Source organism: Priapulus caudatus, unplaced genomic scaffold, assembly GCF_000485595.1.
Source record: "Priapulus caudatus unplaced genomic scaffold, Priapulus_caudatus-5.0.1 Scaffold119, whole genome shotgun sequence".
Classification (NCBI taxonomy): domain Eukaryota; kingdom Metazoa; phylum Priapulida; class Priapulimorpha; order Priapulimorphida; family Priapulidae; genus Priapulus; species Priapulus caudatus.
In genome coordinates this window covers 688,567-693,958 of record NW_014577180.1, presented here as the reverse complement: position 1 = coordinate 693,958, position 5,392 = coordinate 688,567, and positions in this window count along the sequence as shown.

The window sequence follows — 5,392 nt, the reverse complement described above, 5'->3', positions numbered from 1 at the left end:
CATCAACACCTATGATCTCAGCTGAAACTACCTACATTCCAGCCGAGCCATTTCATACTCTCAAGGACTTCAGAACTACAAAAAGCCTGGATGCTACGATCGACTGCCTTCGTTGGCGTGAGTGGTGTATCAGCTACTACATAGTATCATGTGAAACAGTGAGAGCCATCACCCTTATCCGAGACGTGTATGCACTCCCAGTCTCCTAATTTACCATCCTCTATCCGGCATGGGTCATGAGAGAGGAAATATGGACAGCATCATGGTCAGCCACACATTGTAATTGTAAAGCCGGGCTGGAATCTGGTCACATTGTGCCTCGGCTGTTTTTATGTAGAGTATTGCACCGTGCAAGAGAATCACCACCCCCATAGACAGCTGCCTACTGATGCCGGCGATCGAGATCTCTCAGGCCACTATCCCATCCTATCTAATACCATTCTCATACCATTCAGCATCCATGCATGTAACTGATTATAGAGGATACCCGCGTGCCGGGCGAAATCCAGTGCGTTACTCAGCTGGGCACGCCCAAACACCCAGAGAATAAATCCACCCCGCGACCTCCCCAGTGACGTTGGTTGAAAGAAATACCCCAAAAAATCTAACTATCTATCTAATCCATGCATCCATCCATGCATCCATCATCCATTCATCCCATTCCATCCATCCCATCCCATCCCATGCCATGCCATCCCATCGCACCGCATCCCATCCATCCATACCAATCCCAGTCTCCGCACATTCAGTGCCTTCCCATAGCCATTGCCATCCATCCAATACCATGCCAGTCATCCCATCCATCCATCCATCCCATCCCATTCCCATCCCATCCCATCCAATCCATCGCACCGCCATCCATCCCCAATCCCATCCCTCTCATCACAGTCAGTGCCATCCCATGTGCCATGCCATCCCAGCCATGCCATGCCATGCCATCACATCCATCCATTCCATCCATCCATCCCATATCGCACCGCATCATCCAGATCCATCATCTCATCGCCATCCCATCCCATGCCATTTCCCATGCCATCCCATGCTCATCGCATAGCCATTCCATTTCCCATTCCATCCCATCCCATCCCATCCCAAACAGTAAAATAATAAGAAAATCAAAAAAAGACATTAAAAAAAAAATATTAATCAAACAAAATAATTAATAAATAAATACAATAATATAAATAAATAAAAAAATAAAAAATAATACATACTAAGGGTAGGTAAAGAGAAAAAAGGAAAAAAAGGAATCTAAACTTATCTATTACATGAATCCAGGCATCCATCCATCCCATTCCATAGCCATCCATCCCATCCATCGCACGCATCCATCAAATCCCATCCCATCCAGATCTCACATTCAGACTGCCAGACCATGCCACTGCCATGCTCATCCATCTCATCGCACCGCATCCATTCTATCCCATGCCAGGCCATCCTATCCATCCGCATCGCATGCCATCCCATGCCATCCCATGCCATCCCATGCATCCATCTCCATGCCATCACCCAAACAGTAAAACAATAATCAAGAAATCAATATGATAAAAAACATTAAAATAAAATAATTAATAAAACTAGAAAATAATAAATTAAAAATAATAATAAATTTAATAATTATAAATAAAAAATTAAAAATTAAAAATAATACATACTAAAAAGGAAAAAAGGTGAAAATAAGTTCCCCAGCTGGGACTCGAACCCGGAATCCTGGTGTAGCAGACGGATTTTGTACTGATGAGCCCACTGCGCCATTACGTTTATACACCATGGATTCAGACGTGATGTTGTGTGTACGTACGTGACCGCCATCTATTGATCAATAATTTTTTTTATGAATGTTTAACTTTTTAACTTTTTTAAATTTTTGTTTCAGCCAGAACCCCCTCCCAAACGTGCTGATTCTGAAAATATTTTTAGTTTTCCTCTAGGCTGCGGAGTTCTCTAGTTATGCGCGAACACACACATTCGGCTGAATAACTTTATATATATAGAAATGTGTAGCGGCGTGCGGTGTACCTGTGTGTTGCAGAGAAGCATTTGACCGGCATTTACAGGTAATTATCGGCAATACAAGGAGAAAGAGAGTAGAGAAACATTGGTAGTAAATACATTTCGTGTTCATTCAGCATTGCTTTTTTATTGAAGATGCTCCAAACGTCTGTGGTCCGCCTGCATGGTCTCTCGTCACTTTACCTTGTGTTGTGCTCACGCTAGGCAGCCTAAAAAAGCTGTGTGGCTCTCTCTGATACCGATTGCTGCAGTTGACAACACCGCAGAAGAGCGGCGTTGTGATGGATTTGCTTAATAGGCGAATAAACTGAACTATGCCTGAACTGGTTTCTGGAACCCTCATGGCCGGCGGCGTTGCATTGTGGATAATTTGAAAATTCGCGGAACCCTCTATAGGCTAATGAACAGGTAGGGATTTAATAGTGGTCAGGTGTCGTCTGGTCTAGTCTAGTCCAGTTTAGTCAGTCTAGTCTAGTCGAGTGTGTTCGGGCCACGTCTACCAGCGTGGAGCCTGCTACCACACGTTGACTTATATTGTTGATGTACATGGGCTAACCTTTTCGATAGGACCAACCTTTTCAATGTGAGATCCGATGTGCATGTAAATGCGCACAGCTAGGTTGGCGCGTACGTGCACGGCAGATGTAGACCTACACGCCTGCGTGTATTTGCACGCGTGCATATATCATTACAATATCCGCAGGCTTTCCAGCGGCCCTAAAATTCCCTAAAGTTCCTAAAATTTTAAGCTCACCCTAAAGTTCCTAAAAAAACTTTAAAAATGTATGCAATTCCTAAACAAAGGGCTAAAATTTTATTCAAATTCCTAAAAAAAAAATTCACAGATATGTTTGGAGTTTTTGGTGATGAGATGATGAACTTTTGGTTTGTAATTATGTCTAATCAGTAATGGATGTTTTCTAGTTATCTTTATACAGAGTAAGTATTGTGACTCTCAGTCTACCAGTGATTCTTAAGCGTCAGTGTCTGATTCTACGACCCTGTTACTGGCTGGATGTACAAGACATGCCTAATTTGCATGAAACTTGATGATGTACAGTCGTATCGAGGACTTGGAGGATAGGAATAGCTGGTAGACTGAACACATACCACATAGAACTGTATCTGTAAGTTAACACGTTGATGTTTATGAAAGGTAAGTGACTTATTTTATCCCTAAAATGTTTCGATTCAACCCTAAAAATTCATAAAATAGCCCTAAAAAAACCTTCATTTCTCCCTAAAATTAGCCCTAAAATGTTGTCAAGGACTGCTGGAAAGCCTGTATCCGGCCTTCGTGGAAAAATATCACATTATCAGTAGGTCGTCGGAGAATTCTCTGGAAATTTTCCGTAGGAACGCATATTCGATTATGTAAAGGCAGTCAGTGGTAAAATGTCACAGAACTTACGAATGTTCGCGTTATGTTACGAACGTTTTACGTTTTATACTGATGCATCCACCATACACCCTAGGGTGGAATAATACGAACTGTTTATCAGCCCGTTTACAGCCTATTACAGTACAAACTCAACATAATTTTTAAAAGTTAGTTTTTAATCAGTAATATGTACGCAGACAGGTGAGACTAAATATATCTATATTTATTAATTTTTCGATTTATTTAAATTTATTTAAAGGATGATCAACTTAACAGACTATGATGTTTAACAACAATGGTGTTCCAAAACGAAACCATATAAGATGGCGATGTGTCTTTTGCAAATTAACCATTCAGATGTCATAAATTGACACTCGTATTTCAAGCTTATTCTGTGACAACCGAAATGTGATTATATGTGGTAGCATTGCGAGACGCTGCGTGCATAAGGAAAATAGGAACCTGTAAATGGACTAGGTTGAAACTTATAGCATATAATTATAGCATTATAGCTATAAATAAACAGCTAATAGGTAACGATAGGAAAACACTCCATGACCATTTATGAGATATGAAAAGTAGGAGTAGGCAAGTTACTACGATGACTAGCCTCGTGTTTAGTCGTGATATACTAACTTTTTTCGCGCATAACCGCGCGTCTACTCAACAATGCGTGATCGTAACAAAGTGTTTGCGTGAGGTTGTGCACCACGCGCGAATACAGGCACACACACACACACACACACACACACACACACACACACTACACAACACATACACACACCACAAACATCAACACACCACCCCCACACACAAACACATAAAGCTACAGCAAATAGCACTCACACACAACACACACACACAAACAAAGCACACAACGCACACAATACACACACACAAAACTATACACACACATCAGGGCACGCAGCAAACACACACACACACACACACACACACACACACACAAACACTCAAACACACCCACACAAACATTACACATACACATACTGCGCAACGCACAAAACAACTCACACAAAACACACACCACACACACACACAGGCGGCACACAGCACACACAAACACACACACACAGCACACACTACATCACACAACACACACGGCACGCACACACACACGCGCAGCGCCACACGGAAGCGCTCGCACAGCCTCCCCCCCCCACACACACACAGAAACACGAGGCACACACAACATCACACACACCGGCAACAACAACCCCCGCTGCCAACCGCAGCCCACCGAGCGCGCGGCGAACGGTGGAAGGCGCACGGCGCGCGCACACAAACGAATGCAACACAACACACACACACACACACACACACACCACACACACGACACACCACACAACAGCACATCTGCAGCACACACACAGGCATAATATATATATATATATATATTATTATCTATATTATTATATATATATACACGACGCACACGCACCACGCAACACGCTACTCACTGCATCGCACGCACTGCACGGCACTCACGCACGGCACCACAGAAGCGCAACACGACACACACCACACACCACACACACACACACACCAACAGCAACACACACACCACACACACACCACCACACAACCGCCGGGCGAGACCGCGCACACACAATCACCACACCATATATAATAGGATATATACGTAATATATACATATATATATATATACGGAATAAACGCCGTAAAAGCGTAAGCGGTTGAACAACGCAATTTTTCACGTCAAACATAGCCAAATGAGAAAGATCCACGGAAATCGCCCTATTATGCGCAAACAAATATGATGATCTATACTAGTCAAGGCAGCGCGAAGAGAAACAAACTGTTATAGTAAGGCTCCCTGCGGCGTAATAGCACGGACGAGGGTTGAGGAACCAACGAATGAGGAGCAGCTTATCAATGGACCCAATTTCTATCATTTAATTACGTGCGTTGTCTGTCATCCTATATGTCGCGCCGTGTAATAGCGACGCAAATAGAGTT